The 17346-nt window shown below is 52.4% G+C and overlaps 1 long non-coding RNA gene across 1 annotated transcript in view; it reads left to right on the forward strand.

Annotated features, from left to right (window-relative positions):
* Positions 1 to 16963, forward strand: part of LOC140262730 (uncharacterized) — an 89684-nt gene extending 72721 nt beyond the window's left edge. The window contains exon 4 of the long non-coding RNA XR_011905857.1: positions 16627 to 16963. This is a non-coding gene — a long non-coding RNA (uncharacterized lncRNA). The remainder of the gene's footprint in view (positions 1 to 16626) is intronic.
* Positions 16964 to 17346: the final 383 nt, after the last annotated feature.

The following is a 17346-nucleotide window of genomic DNA, read 5'->3' on the forward strand; positions in this document are numbered from 1 at the left end:
GAGTAAATGCCTGCTCTGGGCTTCAGGGCTGATGCTGATGCTTTTGCTGTCCATTTGAATTTGCTTTTTCCCCTGGACAACCCTCTTTCTGTCTTAGCTTTTCTGCCCCCAAAGGGCACTGGCACATCCCTAGCCTTAATATCCTAATACTAATCTATTGAGCACTAGAGGGGGATGTGTTGGGGACAGCACAAAATGAGCTTCAGGGCTTTCAATAGCATTATGACAACACAAATGCCAGCAAGGTTCCTATTTAGCATTTGGAGACATCACATAAGTGTGTGCCACGGGAGCTGACGGCAAAATCCTATTTGCTCTATGTGGGTGCTCACCATGGCTGTGCCTTCACTCCTTCTTCCCCAAAGCAAACCATGCTATTTGCTTTCCTTTAAAACCCAACAGCTTTGAGTTTCTCATTCTTTCCTTCCTCTTGTCCACTTGGAATGAGTTTCGAGTTTCCTCTGCGTCCCAACGAGGGCCAGCAACTTCCCAGTGAAAAGGAAAAGAAAACCATGATTGGCACAAAACCCTCTGAGCCAAACTCGGAGGCTTTCAGGAAAATAACAAATATTGTGAGAACTGTAATAAAATTTGGAGAGCTGTCAGCTCGGAAGCCATAAATCACCACTCGGAGCTGCCGAGCAGCAGTGTGTGGTGAAGCTGTGCTGAGCTGGAGTGGCTCCATCACTGCATCTCCCCTTGGATATGGGGTAAGGATGGGGGCTGCTGGAGCTGCCACCTCTGTGTTCAGGGGAGCTTTGTGCATGGAGGTGATGGGGATGAGCATCCGACACAAAGCCCATCAGCCGGCTCTGATTTGCTTTCCCCCTCCCTCCAACCTCCAGATGAATGCATTCCCATCTCCTTGGCTGGGAGCTGCCATATGGATTCGATTCTTTTCCTGGAACTTGCTCTGTAACACATGCGTAAAATGAGTTATTTTCACCCTGGCCCAAACGCTGCCATTCCGCCACGTTTCCCTTTGACCTATCCTGCTCCTCTGGCTTATTTATGGGCATAATTACACCGCGCTATTGATTTTCTGACAGCTGTCCTGATGGTAACTATTTTACAGAATCAAGCTCATTTCTACAGCAAAGGTTTTCACGCTCCCTGGCAGCCCAACGTAGGCGACTGATGGAAGAAATCACCTTATTTCTGATACCTGCTGCTGCGGCAGAGCAGCCAGGCAGGACTGGGGTCTGTCTGTCTGCAGGGCCGTGTCCCCTCTTGTCACCAAAGCAGGAGGTATATGGAGACCTATGGGTTGGCAAGAGGGATTGGCTGCCAGGCAGCTCAGATTGGGAGCTGGAGAAGCCTTATCCTGGGGGTTCTGGCTCAGACTTTCCCCTTGGAGCACAGGGAGCTGGGAGAGACATCGGGGTCTCATGGGAATTTCTGGCACTCTTTTCCATCCCGGATAAGTCAGAGCAATGGCAGTTTTAGTGGAATACAGAGCTGAAGAGGAAAAACAGAAACTTAACTGAGTATTGAAAGAGTTCTGGGGTTGTTGTTTTTTTTTTCCTTTCCAGAATAGGAATTCAAGTGAAAACACATTGAAGCAGCAACATTTCCAAGTGATGTGTAAAACCACCATGAATTCCTGTGCGTGGGAAGGGAAAAAGAAAGCCCCAAACCAACTTTCTCTGTCTCTGTTCCATCCACGCTCTGTGCCAAGAAGCTCCATCCGCAGGCAGCAACAGAAACCTCTGGGCTCCATGGATCCCCAAGGCAGCTCCAAGCATTGCCCATTGCATCCAATGCGTGGTGGGGAAATAAAGGTGAGCGCAGAGGGACGCGTCTTGAAGCCTTGAAGTGATCCCTGATCCTGAAGAGCGAGCAGAGCCATCGCTTGGATCCAAAGAACTTTGCTGAGGGCAGAGCAGCCCAGGTGCAGGAAGGTATTAATTGGATACATGGTGGTGCTGAGTGCCTCATGTCCATCCAAAGCTGTGGAGGTTTCCTGGTGTGCAGAAGCAAAGCTCTGCAAAGCCAAAACCCGAAGCTTGGGATGGTTGGGGGGCACTGGCTATACTTCCAAGTCACCCCATTGCCATCACTGCAATGTGGGATGCACCAGCTGCAAGAGGTTGTTGTGATTTCCACCCCCTAGAAAGAGAGTCCTATAGAGGTTTCCCAGTCCATCACACTCCTGCTGGAGGATGAGGAGCTGGGTTTCCTCTATAGTTTGGGAGCAAGGGGCTGCATTATGGTGTGGGAGCTGGGGATAGGAAAGCAAACCCAGTGGGGAAAAACCTCTGCGCTGAAGCATGAATTTAATGCATGTGCCCAGCCAAGTGAATGCACAGCTGTGCTGGATCCCTTCCTTGGGAGGCTGCTGGAGGCAATGGCCTTGTGTTGTTGCACCAATGGAGGCTCAAACTGAGCATTAGGAACAATTTCTTCTCAGTAAGAGTGGTCAGTGGTGTCACTGTCCCTGGAGGTATATAGAACCATGGGGATGTGGCACAGAGGGACACAATCAGTGGGCATGGTGGGATGGGTTGGGGTTGGACGTGGGGATCTGAGAGGTCTTTTCCAACCATAATGATTATGTGAACTGCCATTCAGACATCACACCACAGCCTGGGTGGGATGAACCCCACAGTTATGGAGTGCAAAACCAGCAGCCAGAGGGGCAGCTCGGCAACAAAGCATCTCTTTCATCCCAAGCGTGAAGTCGGCCAACACACACATGGAGCAGCCCCACACCTTCCATCCTCCACAGCAACGTGGGTGAGCAGCAGGCCGTAAATTCACAGCACAGCTCAGCCCCTGGGCAGCACCGAGCTGCTCTTTTTCCTTTTAAAACAGAAATAAAGGTCATAATGAGGGGCAGCCATTAGAATAATTAGCCCCGGTGAAAACAAAAGTGTTGGGGGGGGGACACTGCGAAGTCGGTAATTGAAGCCAAATAATGAATATTTAACTATCTTAAGTAAAGTTTAATTAAGTTATCCTATGGCGGAGGCTTTTTGCAGTATATTACTGTGGCTTTCAAGCACATTAAGGTGAGCCAAATATAACTGTGCCAGGGGCACGGGGTGCTCCCCCTCTGTTCAGCCTATGGATTTCATTAGCAAGGAGCTGTGTGAACTCGTATATGGCTTTTGGGGCTTCACCCTGGGTGGAGGAGAAGGCTGAGCTGCTGCAAAGAGCTGCACTGCACCCAGGTTGCTCCAAATGGGAGCAAACAGCTGCTCCCACTTTGCCATGGGAATGCAACAAGTGGCTGCAGCATCCTAATTTCAGTTAACCCTCCTGTTTACTCCACGTCTGAGATGTTGCCAGGCTCCTGCTGCCTTCCCTGGGTGCTGCAGGCCGAGACCAATGGAGACCTTTCGTCTTCACCCCATAAACCCATAATCCTGGTCCCACCCGTGACCGGAGGTGCCCCCACCTCCAGGAAGGATTCAGCGCTGATTGCTCCTCGAGCACAACCCAAATTCATTAGCGCACTTCCCCTCTCTTCCCAGGTTTGCCCTTTAGAGCTCTCAGCGATGGCTGTTGATGAGCATTAACTTCCCCTCGGAGCACACCTGATGAACAACAGCCTTAATGTCACCCGCTAATTGCGCAGCGCTCTGTCTCCAGCAGACGATGCTCCATTAGCGGTGGTCCCGAACCGGCTCTGTTCCGGAGGAGGAGATCCAACCCTATGCACCCCAGCCCCACTCTTTCAAAGCTCCGCTCCTGCAATCAGCTCCAGGACTTGCGGAGCCGCTGAGTGATTCCTAACAACACCCATCAGGTGCACGAACCTTCCTGTAATTGCCTGTCCTTCTCGGGGGCTCTTAAAAGCTTTCCGCCAGAGGAGAACAGAAGCTCCTTGTCAGAAACAGGCTATTATACAGATGAAAAGAGCCCCCACTCCCCGCCTCTTGGTTGTGTGTGTTGGTTTTATATATATATATATATATATATTAATGTTTTATTTTTCCACTGCCACGCTCCTCTCCCAAGCTATTATGGCAGGGGGTGAGGCGCAGCTAAAAGGGCAGCACTTGCATGCAGCATCCCCGCTAGGGAAGGCTTTGCAGGGCAGCCTTAGGGAGGGCACAGCCTTTAGCACGAGCCTCAGTGCACACAGGACCATGCAAATCCACGCTCCTGTTGTTTATAATGCATGTGGTGTATGTTGGAAGCAATGCTCTAAAGACCTGCGTCCCCAAACCACAGTGTGACATCCCAAACTCTTGGAGGTCTGTGAGCATTGCGTGGCTCAGAATGAGCCTCAGTGCACACAGAGCCATGCAAGACCATGCTGTTGTTGCAGAGTTTGCAATGCACGTGGTATAAATTGGCAGCCATGCTCTAAAGACATGGAGCAATATGGAGCATGCTGCATGCCCTGAACTCCTGGGGATCAATGAGCATTGCATGGCTCAGAATGCACACACAGAGCCATGCAAGTCCATGCTGTTGTTGCAGAGTTGGCAATGCACGTGGCATAAAGTGGCAATAATGCTCTAACCCCAAAGCAACATCCCAAAGGTCTCAGAGGTCTTCAAGCACAGCTCAGAGCCTACAGGGCACCGCAGTGCAGCAGCACTAAGAGCCTTTGGGGGATGCATTGTAAACGTGGGATAACAGCAATTAACGTGGCTTCAAAGCTGGCCCACAGAAGGCATTTCAAACAGCTTCCCACCCGTCTGCCCGACATCAAACCGCTGCTCTGCTGACTCATAACGCTTCATTAGCGATGTGCCAGCAATTAATTCAGCTCTTGATGATGTTCGGGCACTTTTATACTGTGATTTCCATCTCCTTTATGCCAGTTTGGCTTCAGCGTCTCATTGGGAGCAGGTTGCAAAGCAGCAGAAGGAAGCAGGGCAGTAACTCAGTGCTTTCAAGCATCCTCAGCTCGCTCTGATTTCCCACATCTTTCTTTGGAACCGGCGACTTTCGGAGGCTCAGAGCACAGCTTGGACAGGCTGCTGGGCTGATGCAGTCTGACAGTGCTTCCACTTGGCTGCTGTGCAGATTAAGGAGAGGAAAACGGGGTTTTCCCTTTGAACCAATGCTCAGCCTGCACATGGGGGTCACTTAACGTGGCCAAATGTCCTTCTCTTTGGAAATAGCCTATCACAGTGCCACTCAGACACAGAGCAGAAGGCAGCCCTGCCCAGAGCTCAGGCACTTGGCACCTCTTGGCATCCCACAGCCCCATTTCTCCTTGCCCAAAAGCTCCTGCAATCAGCCCAAAGCCACCCCATGCACCTGGACGGAGCACAGGGCTGGGATGCAAAGCCAGCTGCATGGAACGCAGGCTACAAACTCCTTCTCCTGCAGCAAGAGAGAGCTGGGAGAGCCCCTAACAAAAAGAGACCTCCTTGAAAACCTGACTTTTGCTGCAAACAAATCAGGCAGAGGAGAGATAGAAGCCAGCCCTGCTTGCATGGAGCAATTTCCCCCCTCCACCCCCAAAACAAACCTCAGCGCGGCTGGAAGCCCAGCGCCAGGTTGGGAAGTGCCACCATCCCTTCCTACCTGCAGCGAAGATTTAAATACTCATTTTGAAAGCTCAGCTCCATTAAAGATTTATCTCCCTGCACAGCCACGGGAATTGGGGCTGCCACCACCGCCCGCTTCGCTTGTGTCAAATGCGCCGTACCAAATTGGAATTTGGGGCCTTGAAAGGATTTGACAATGCCCCCTTTCTTCCCATTGCTGTTCCCAGAGGAGGTGGCGCTGAATAGATGTCCTCTTTGATTCAGGGAGAGGATTTTTCTCCCTAACCCATAATTGCCTCCAGCTCTGTGCGTTTCCCAGCACCGCCGGCACGGTGGGGGTTTGTAGCAAAGCAGGTTTGCAAGGTGGGTGCAGAACCCTGAGCTGCTCAACCCTGGGGGTGCACGGAGTGTGTGGGGTGCAGCACCGGAAAGCCACCCCTCTTTGCCATCCCTCCCACTGCTGGAGGACGATCCCCCCTGCACACCTGCACCGCAGCACTGTGTTCTCCTTTAATCCCACCCATGCCATCCACCCCCTATCCTTCCCCTTCCCTCCCTCCCCCCCCCCCCCATTTCTCTATTTTCGGGCTCTTTTGTTCCGCCTCCCTTCTTAACACTTCCCCCCCACTTTCCCCCCGCCCCATATGTTACTTCAGAAGGAAAGAAGTTGGGCTGAGGCTCCAAAAAAGAAGAAGTGCAGCAGCAGAGCGGGGTGTTGCGGAGAGAAAGGACAGAATAAAGAACAAACACACACACACACACGCAAAAAAAAACAACCACCAGGATTAGTTTGAAAAGGAATGGAAACAATTACAACCCTAATGGAGTGCTATAATGAAGATGAGCTTGTTGGCTTTGGGTTGTTTTTTTTTTTCCCTTCCATCATGAGGAAGAAAAACCAACGAGAAAAGGGCGCATTTTGCTATGACTCTAAGTGGCGTTTTGCAGTCATTTTCTTGATGGCACAGCACTCTGTGCCACCTTCCCTCCTCTGCTTGCTCCTGCATGCTGCTCTGGAGCAAGGGTTGTGCCCCCAGGCTGTGGGTTCGGGATGGTTGTACAGTGAGTGCATGGGAAGGGATGGTTTGGGGTTTGGAGGTGGAGGATAGGATGGGAGCTGCGAGCGAAGCCGCCTCAATCAGCTCCCATTCATCCCCTCGCCGTGCCCTGGGGTTCCACTGAAAGCCCTTAATCATTTCTCTTATCTCCAGGCTGAAATGGTGGTGGTTAAAGACAGCAGGGTCCCCTCAGTTTAACAGAGAGAGGGGTTCAGCGTGGGGTGGGCGCAGCAAAGATGGGCATGCAGCTCTGGATAGGGTGAATCTGGAGGCTCCCGGTGCCCCAAAGCAACCAAACTGCTTCTCCCCATAGAGCTGCTCAGGCTGGGAATCAATTTGTAGCCTCCAAAGATCATCAATGAGAGCCTGAGCAGCAAGCTGCAGTAACGAGGGTGGCTACATGGTGAGCACTGCCCTCAGTTCTGCTCCCCCATCCCTGAGAGTGAAATAAACTCTCTTTCCCCGTGTGCTGAAGCCCCATTCATCTTTCTGCCAGGGCTCATGCACCACCAATGGGACAACACTGCTCCAAACCCTTCCCTCCTCGTTTAATCACTCTGAAATGGTTTGCTTGGGGTTGGAGAGAATAAGAATACAGGAGGGGGGGGGGAAACGGTTACCTTGTTCTCCTCTCCGGTCCCTTTGTTCCATCCAGAGCTATAAAACCCAATGTGATTTTTATCTTTTCATAAAGTTTTATTGAATCTGATGCCGGGAGGGCCGCGGGGTGCCATCCAATTAAACTTCCCCCTAATCCCGCTCTTAACTGCGCCGCACCGATGGGAGATTACGAACTAATAAAGATGACAAATGAGAGGGGATAAACAGGAGCTGAGCGGGAGGGGGGAGGGCAGAAGGGCACGAAGAAAGGTCCTTAATTGTGGGAGTCTATCCCCGGTAACTCCAGAAATATGGCTTTCATATACTGCCAGGCTGTGGGAGTTGGTCAGCACCGGTGTTAAACAGCCCCATCCCTAGCAGAACCCAAAGGGCCTCATGCATCCCCAGCTCTATCTTTTAACATATATAGATGATAGGTGTAATTCAGGTTGCTAAGAGGACTCACTCAACAAGCGTCTGAGCTGTCAACAAGGCTCTAAGAGAGAAGTCTCTGCTCTCCAGGAGCATCCACGTCTATGGGATGTGTCCATCCAACCACTGGAGGGGCAGTCCATCACCCAGAGCATGTTGGGCATTGCATCCTCCCTCTCCCCAAAGAAAGATCCTGGCATCTCCCATGCAAAACCATCACAGGCTTGCAGCAGAGCTGTAAGATAGGACCTAACCCATCAGCTAGGAGCAGCTTTGGCCTCGCGATCTTGTTCCCATTAACACGAGATATGGGAAATACGGCAAATCCCACCAAGGAGAGCAGGGCAAGTTTCCTGGGAGCTGCTCCTCCGCAGCCCATGTGCCTCCCTCCCCGCTCCTTAGAACGGAATGTAATTGGCCTTGATCAGGAGCTGCTGCTTTTAATTCATTTACCACTGACTCATGCCTCCGCTCCCCAGCGCCCTGTTCCAAATGCATGGCGAGCGGCACTCCAACGCGCTGGAGCTATTTTGACACACTAAGTAAATATCAATTAATTCGCCTTAAAAAAAAAAGAAAGAAAGAAAAAAATAAAGTTAAAAAGCGTAATTGAAAAATCTGAGCCCAGATTTGCAGCTTTGTTTTAAGCTGATGGGGGTTTTACAGCTCCCACGAGGTAAGAGCTGTGGAAGAGGAGCCATACGAGTCAATGATGATGGGAAGAAATGAAGTCTGCGGCACAGGGCTGTGTGATGGCATCACAAAGATGGGGTTGGAAAAGGGTTTGCTACATCCAGAGCCATGTCAGCACCTCCTGTCCCCATTGCTTTCAGTGGGAGCTGCTAAGCATGGAGCCTTGCCTAAATTTCAACGTGGTTAATCCAAGAGTGAATTGATGCCATCCTCCGGCGAGGGCAGTCATTAAGGCTTGGTGGGTAAGGCATAAAACAACAAGAGAAATCCACAGCCTTGGAGAAAGGCTTAGTTTTGTAAATAATTACACCAGTCAAAGCGATTTGCTTTCATGCTGCAGTTTGCTGGTGGAGATCCGCTTCGGTTTGGGTTGTTTCCTTATTGCTGGTGGGAGGCAGTCACCATCAGCACCCATTGAGGGGGATGCTTGCAATGGGAAGGTTCACAGCATCCCAAGAGCCTGAAGTTGGACTCAGTGACTTTCATGGTTCCCTTCCAACTTGGGACGTTCCATGATTCCCAATTACACTTTTGCTGTAGGCAAGCCCTATATTTCCTCACAAAGCCTCCAAGCTCCCAGGGACCCTCACTGAGGTCCCATCCTCTAGTAGAAAGATGTCAATGAGGGGCTGTTCCCTTCAATCACTGCTGTCTCATGAGCACTTCACCGTATTTTCCTCAATGTCCCACACGGGGCATTCCTTCCTACAATTCTGGGCTGGAAACCAACAGAATCCCTTCATGATTTCAGAGAAATTGGCTTTTTCCCTTCGCTGCATCCATAAAAAGAGAGCGCCAAGGCTGGGTGCTGCGCTCAGCTCCGCTCCCTCCTTCAGCATCATCTAATTAGGGTTCCCCTTTGCAAGCAGCCTTTAATTACAAGGGGGGTAAAGCAGAACGTGTGAGACGCTCCGTATTTTTAGACAGTGCCTAAATAAATAGATAACGTGGCTATCTGACACATCTATTTCCCCCCCTCCCGCCTCCTTCCTCCCTCTCTGCTCTTCACAGCTGCCCTTAGCTGAGAACTTCCGCGCTTACGAGTGAGAAAGGGATGGGGGAAAGGTTAAGCAAGCTGTCAGGAAGGGTTTTTATTCCCCCCCCCCCTTCTGTCTCAGGCTGTGTAATAGGGAAATGTGTTTACTGTTGGGCGTCGGGGGAGCTAACGAGAAGTAGGCACTCCCCAATCTGACATTAAGTGCCTCTGACATCGGTGACGGCCCTTTGGTGGGAGCGAATTCACCCGGTGCCCAAACAGATTATTTCAAGTGTCTGTTGCTGGAGAGCAACCGCTTTGCAAATATTCTAATGTTTGAACTGCCAGGCCTGCATCCGCCGTGATTCGAATGGGGTGAGCTGCAGGAAGGGAAATTAGAGCACGAAGAGCTTTGATTTGGGGTGTTTTCTTCCTTCGTGTTCATATGGCGGTCAATGCGACTGCAGCCAAAGGGTGATTAGCAACCAGTTGTTGCTGTTTAGCCCATGATGGGGTGTTTCTCCATTAGCTGGCACCCAAAGCTCAGTCTCTAAGCATGCAGAGCTGATGATGTGCCTTTGGGTTAGTGGGGCCATGATGGGTTGGATTAGTGAGGGGCTTTTCTCACCTTAGTGTTCCTATGGGTGAGGTGGTGATGATGGGTTGATGGTTGGACTGGGTGACCCCAGTGGTCGTTTCCAACCTGAATGCTTCTGTGATTTGCAATGCATCGTGCTGATCTTGGTGCCAATGGGAATGGGATGTGTGCAGGGGGTCCTGCCAGCAAACCCCACCAGGACAATGCTGTTTCCTGCCTCTTAAGGGAGGAAAGCTTCACCCATCTCTCACCTCCAAGAGTGACGTGCGAGAGAAGTGTCACAGAGCCAAGGAGAGACGATCTGAGACAGAGCCTACAAGAAGGCAGCACTGAAAAAAGCTGACCTGTCAGAGCAAGCAGCGTCAGCTCAGCTCAACATCACTGCTGGACGCTGCTCCTCTTCCACCTCAGTGTTCCTTTTAATATCGTTAAAGGCCATCATGTGGGTGTCCAAAGAGGGGGCAGCCGGAGGGATCTACGTGGGGACCCTGGAGGATGCACACAGGTTGTGAGTGCTGGGAGAAACCCTATGCAGGGGGGGAAGAGAACTCGGGCTGCGGGGTTTATCATAAGGACAGCGGAGGTGACTTGATTGCCACGTGTAAGTACCTTCCTGGGAGCAAATGCAGCTGCTGAAGTATCTTTAATCTAGTGAAGAAAGACATAACAAGAGCTGGGAGTTTGATCGTGTCTGGCTGCTGCTTCCCGCTAGAAAAATAAGGCATGTGTTTTCTCGCAGACAGGATGGTTAACACAGGGTCAGCAAAGAGCTGCATCGTGTGTTTTAATGGCTTCCAATCTACACCAGGCCCATTGCTGGGGGCAGAGCCACCCAGCACCCGCCCTGCTTCCTGTGCAAGGGTGATACAAGGAGGTGGGTGATGCATAAAGCAGCTGGAGCAAGTTATTTTGTGACCCCTTTTGTGGCCTCAGTGCCGCTACAATTGCCCTTCCTAAAAGCTCTGCACTGCAGAGTGCATAAAAATCCCTCCCTTGTGCTCACCGTGTGGGTTTGCTCGCATCCTTTCCAACCCCATAGGGCTGCCAACCTGCTCCTGCCCTGCAGCAACCTGTACGGTCACCAGGGCAGAGCAATGCAATGCATGCAAAGCTCTGGGTGCACAGTGCTGGGTCATGCATGAATTTCTCTGCAGGAGCTGAATGTGTTTGTTGCAATGTACTCCCAGACGTGCTGCAGCACCAGTGGTGTTCCTTTGCACGCTGGCATCTTTTTGGAACCCCTGGGGCTGATTTGTTTGCGGGTGTTGCTTTCAGTGCCAACAAACTTGCTTGTAACACATACAAGATGTCAGAGCCCATGGGGAGCTGAAAGCTGAAGATATTCTTTTTGTTCCCCCTTGCTTGCAGCATTTGTTTTCCATTCAAGGTTGGAAGGAAAAAACAGAGGGAGAAGAAATAGACTCAAGCCAACTAAGTGACTTAGAAAGAAGCTGGCCAAGGGAGCCCCCATTTGCTGTTGTTTGCAGAGAACCCAGGGCAAAGCCCCACTCCAACTGGGCCACGTCAGCAGCTCTTAAATCCCTGCCCTCAGCTCCATCAGTAAGCAGGAATGAGCAGATCTGCTCACCTGGGTTGGCAGAGGAATGCAATCATGCATGAGTGCCGTGGTATGATAACACCATAATGCAGAACTGCAGCAATGCAGCACTTCCTCCTGCGTGGGGCTTTCCAGGAGCAGGGGCAGCAGATGCTATAAATCATTCAGCAAAAGGACAGGGAAGCACCATAGGAGCCGTTACCTCCTCAGAAGTCAAACAGCACAGATCAGAATGGAAATTATTGGGGTGTTTTTGCAGGGCTGGGCAGGGATTGCTCAAGGCTCAGCAATTCTCTGCGCTCCATCTTTGGGTCATTGATTTATTTGCTTCTTTGCCACTTGCATTGCATGCTGTGCTGAGTGAGGCTGTGAGGGCTCTGAGGCTGCACCAGGGAGCGATTTGGGGTGCAGGGAAGGTCCCAATGGGGCTGAGAAACACAGGTTGATGGAGCACAGGGCCGTGCCAAACAGCACAAAGCAATGGCTGGGCACCGCTGTTGCTTTCCTGCTGCTCCCAGTGCACGTAGGGGGATAAATGTTCCCAGATCCTCCCCAAGTGGTGCCAGGGAGGATGGGATGGTGTATATAAATACATACAGAAGTGGTTGGATCCAGGAGCTCAGCTCCTAGAGGTGACGCTGTTGGGTTTGGCACCGAGCTTGGAGATGCAGCGAAGATGCTGTGATGCATTCGGTGCCAGCTTTGGATGGGCAGAAGCCACAGATCAAAGCGTGCTTTTCTGCATTACCTGCACCAGGGCCTTGTTGTCACCATGCAGAAATAACCACCCCTACAGCAGCAGCAAAACTAGTGGGGAGCAGCGAGTTGTGCAAGGTGCAGCTTCTATGTAAGGAGGAAACAAAGCATGTCTCCTGTTCCCCATTAAATGCATCCCAAGGGGAACCTGGCGGTGCCTTACCCTGCTCTGCAACCTCCTGAGCAATACCCAAAGCAAAGCCTCCTTCCCAAACCTTGCAATCCTTTGTAGGAATGCGTGGCACTAAAGCTGAGCGCCGAGCACACTTTTTCCCTCTTTATATTACCCAAAGGAATGAACTGCTATTATGAAATCATTAAATTAATAACTTGGTAATATAGGCAGATATATAAAACAATCTGTTCCTAGAACAAAAGGAATTACCACGTTCCAAACATTCATAATTTAATTTAACAGCGAATTAAAGCGCCCTACATGATTTTTTTTTCCTCCCCCCCCCCCTCTAAAAGTCAATAGTGCTGTGTCAATAGAGCCCTGTGTGTGCTGGGGCTGGGAAAGGGCCGTGCAATGGGATGGGTAGGAATGCTCCTAATAGGGTTTCATGGCCAGCTGCACCCTTCAGTGCTGCTTTCCTACCCCATTCTTCATCCTTCATCCACAGTCTTTAAACCAGCCCAGCTCCCGTTTCCCTCCTCCTTTCATTTCCATTCACTTTACCTACAACTTCTTTTTGTTCCCCTCTTTTTGTTTGAAATTAATTTGTTCTAATTTACGGGAGCGTGTTTTGATTGCTTTTGATTAAGTTTAACAAGCGGGGGGGGGGGAAGAAAAACTAAGCCTGGTGCATTAAACATCAAAGCAAACAAATCCGTTTTCGAGGCCCGCTCGTGCATAATTAATAAAGGCTGTCACTCCTCGTACAGTAAATATATCTATTATGCTACAATAAATGGCGTTGCTGTAATTAATACACGCAACCAAAGTGTGCTCTGATGAAGATCTGGGTGTAGATGTGCTTGTTTGTACAGCACCCACAACTCGGAGCGGTTGTCGTGCATTTGTAAAGGAGGGGGGGGATGCTTCTCTTTGGAGAGGGAAGTTTGCTGTCAGCCCTGGGTGAACAAATGCAAAATGCCACTTCTTAGGGGCTGCATGCAACCCTTCTTGCCCTGCAGATGGGGGTCCCTGCAGATGGGGTCCCTGCAGTTGGGGGTCCCTGCAGATGGGGTACTTGCTGCTGAGGGTCCCTGCATTTGGGGGTCCCTGCAGTTGAGGTCCCTGCAGTTGGGGGTCTCTGCAGCTGGGATCCCTGCAGTTGGGATCCCTGCAGATGGGGTCCCTGCAGCTGCGGTCCCTGCAGATGGGGGTCCCTGCAGATGGGGTCCCTGCAGCTGATGGTCCCTGCAATTGGGGTCCCTGCATTTGGGGGTCCCTGCAGATGGGTCCCTGCTGCTGGGGTCCCTGCAGTTGGGATCCCTGCAGATGGGGTCCCTGCAGCTGGGGTCCCTGCAGATGGGGTCTCTGCATTTGGAGGTCCCTGCAGATGGGGTCTCTGCAGCTGTGGTCCCTGCAGATGGGGGCCCCTGCAGATGGGGGTCCCTGCAGTTGGGGTCCCTGCAGATGGGGGTCCCTGCAGATGGGGTCTCTGCAGATGGGGTCCCTGCATTTGGGGGTCCCTGCAGTTGGGGGTCCCTGCTGCTGGGGTCCTTGCAGCTGAGGGTCCCTGCAGATGGGGGTCCCTGCAGTTGGGATCTCTGCAGATGGGGATCCCTGCAGCTGGCGGTCCTTGCAGCTGATGGTCCCTGCAATTGGGGTCCCTGCATTTGGGGGTCCCTGCAGATGGGTCCCTGCTGCTGGGGTCCCTGCAGTTGGGATCCCTGCAGATGGGGTCCCTGCAGTTGGGGTCCCTGCACTTGGGGGTCCCTGCAGATGGGGTCCCTGCAATTGGGGTCCCTGCAGATGGGGATCCCTGCAATTGGGGTCCCTGCAGCTGGGATCCCTGCAATTGGGGTCCCTGCAGTTGGGGTCCCTGCAGCTGGGGTCCCTGCATTTGGGGGTCCCTGCAGCTGGGGATCCCTGCAATTGGGGTCCCTGCAGATGGGGTCCCTGCAGCTGGGAGTTCAGCATTGCCTGCAGTTCCTGGTTGTTCTCCTGAGCTGCGATAGCTGTTCACTTTTGTTTGAACTTTCTAAGTAGGGCAGGGTCAGATTTCAGGCTGAGTTCCCTGCTAACTACCAGCTCCTGTGCTCAGCCCCAATTAGAAGGCAGAAAGCCCAGTGTGCAATCCCCTTCTGCTTGCGAAACCTCATTTAACCCAGCGGCGCTGGCTCAGTGCGTGGGGAGCAGAGAGCAGCCCAGGGGGGAGGTGTCAGAGAGCAGGAGGGCTCTTAGGATGCTCGGGAGGAGATGTTCCTATTAATTGCCCTCGTTAGAGGAGCTGCCCTGAGCTCCAACAGCCCGAAAGTCCTAAGGCGATTTGGGGCTGAGCCCTCATCCAGGTCCTTTATTTGGGGGGGAGGGGGGGGGAAATGGGTGGAGAGAAGGGAAAGAAGTAAAGGTTTGGGGTGGAAATACGGTAAAAGGAAGGGGAAAAAAATAGCAAAGCCTGGAGAAGCGAAGGGGAAAAATAAAACCAAACCCAACAAAAAACAACCCTGGACAGTTGGTGCCACTTCTAAACACATTAAATATTGATGGGCCTTTGCCCGTAGCTCCAAATGGGCTGTAAATTGAATGGAGGTTATTTTCGAGGTAATTAAAAACAAGGAGAGAGGGGTGGAGGGGACTGCTGATGGGAAACCATAAAGCCGCAGCTACCGGAGCTCATTGCCCACTGCTATGTTCAATGTCCCTCCTGTGCAGCATCCACCCCCCCCTCCCTGCTGCAGCACCCCCAGATACCTGCAGCCCCATTCCCTCCATCCCTCCTCGGTGCCTGGGGCTGCTGCTGTGATCCCCCAAGTGATGCTGAGAATAGGAGAGAATAGGGTTTGTTCCATCATGGGGAGGCTGGTATGGGTATTTTCTGGGCTGCTTTGGGGGCATGAAGGGTCTCACCTCATCACACCCCCCCTTCATAACGCAGTGAAAATCATCATCCAGAGTTCACCTCCTACAATGGTCCCCTCTATTGCCATGCAGAGCTGTTAGCATCCCGCTCCTCAGCAGGGCTCTAACTCAGCCCCTTATTAATGTCAGCTCCGCTGCCAGCCTATTCCTGTGCAAATTAATCCTTTGGGGAGCAGGAACCTGCAGGGCTGGGGCTGTCTGTGTGCGATCTCCCTGCATCCATACCTCAGAGATGGGCATGCTGGAGGGGTCTGCTCACGCTGCTGTGAGTCAATGCCACAGTGCTTTGCTAACCCAAAGCCTGGCCTTCCTCCCTGCACGGCTCCTCTTTATCCGGGTCCTGCTGTCTGCATGCAGCTCCATCCCAGCTGCTGTTCAGAGCTGTGGATAACTCCGGTTCTCCCTTTGCAGCCAGCAGAACACGCTGCTTTTTGCCCCACTTGGCCGGCACTTCATTATTCATCCTTTTGTCCTGATGCAAAACGCAGCGAGTCTCATCCCTTCCATCCCTCCTGCCTGAGAGCAAGCCAGAAACTCCACACTGAGCTGCTCAAGTTATCTGCTGCCTTCACCCCCCCCATAACCCACAGACATCATGGGGTGCCCCCTCCCCATCCCAAAGCCAACCCAGAAAGCAATGTTACCAAGCCTCCCCAACATGCAGGGCTCTCCTCCCACTCCTTGCATTCCCTTCCCTCAATAACTCAAGCAGATGGTCAATCCCTTTAAAACAATCCAAACCATCTCTATGGGGGTCCTGCTATGGCAGCCTTGCCTTCCAGGAGGTTTATTCACAGCAATATTGCAGCGGGTTAAAGGGGGAAGCCATGCATGGCTTTGGGTTTCGGCAGCAGGGCGGTGATTTGGGAACGCTGCAGCCTTGGACGTGGGGCAATTGCATGCAGGGCAGTTGCCCACTGTTGCACCCTTGCAGTTCAGCAGGTTGGGATGCCCAGCTGAGCACAGGTGGTGGCTTAATGCCTATAAACAAGTGCAATTAGAAAGAAGGAGGGACCAAGGAGGGGAAGCGAGGCAGGGAGATTAACAAACAAACAGAAAAACCCCTAAATCCATCCGAGCGGAGGCTAGAAAACAAATTAAAGTTGTTATGGCAACTGGTGTGTGTGGGCAGCAACATGCGACTCCCAGCACACGGAATTAAAACGAGCGTCATGTTCGGCAGCTAATTAAATCCTGCCGGCCAAGTGCGTTGAGTGGGGACCCCTGTGCAAGCCCAGGGCCAGCGGGATGCAGCTGGGCTCCCACGATTGCTTCCAGCCCCATCCCTGTCTGCTTTGGCTTCCTGCGTGCTCAGCTGGGGGGTTGAATGGGGTGAGCGATGTGTGAGTGATGTGTGGGGATGGGGGGGGTACAGCCCCATGGGTGCCCCCAGTATCACCCATCTATGGGGAGGGTGCAGAGCCAGTGGGAACTGCTTCCCCCCTTTCTTTATGTGCTCTGTTTTCTCCAGATCCGACAGCGCAAGGTCACCGAGGGGACCCTGAGGCCGCACAGCCGGAGGGAAACATTGCAGCCCTTGTTCCATAGGAGCTTCCAAAGGAGCCTCACGATGGGGGAAGAATTGCCAGCATTGTGTGCCCCGATGGCCCCGGGGTCGAGCTGCTGCAGAAGGATGCCTTTGTGTGGGGAGGGCTGGGATTGGGGCACCCTGGCCCCATGTGTCAGCTCCAGGGGTGCCAAGTGCAACGGGGCTACAAGGGGGTGACCTTAACCAGCTCATTGCTGGCCATTCGAGGGGCTGAAGAGCTGATAGAGTTGTGCTGATGCATCCAGGAGCGGTGCTGCAATCTGCCCCACCAGCAGCCCCCAGCATGTGCTGCAAAGGGCCGCAATGTGTGCTGCAAAGGGCTGCAATGTGTGCTGCAAAGGGCCGCAATGTGTGCTGCAAAGGGCTGCAATGTGTGCTGCAAAGGGCCGCAATGTGTGCTGCAAAGGGCCGCAATGTGTGCTGCAAAGGGCCGCAATGTGTGCTGCAAAGGGCTGCAGTGTGTGCTGCAAAGGGCCGCAATGTGTGCTGCAAAGGGCCGCAATGTGTGCTGCAAAGGGCCGCAATGTGTGCTGCAAAGGGCCGCAATGTGTGCTGCAAAGGGCCGCAATGTGTGCTGCAAAGGGCCACAATGTGTGCTGCAAAGGGCCGCAATGTGTGCTGCAAAGGGCCGCAATGTGTGCT

This window comes from Excalfactoria chinensis, chromosome 25 (assembly GCF_039878825.1).
Source record: "Excalfactoria chinensis isolate bCotChi1 chromosome 25, bCotChi1.hap2, whole genome shotgun sequence".
Taxonomy (NCBI): domain Eukaryota; kingdom Metazoa; phylum Chordata; class Aves; order Galliformes; family Phasianidae; genus Excalfactoria; species Excalfactoria chinensis.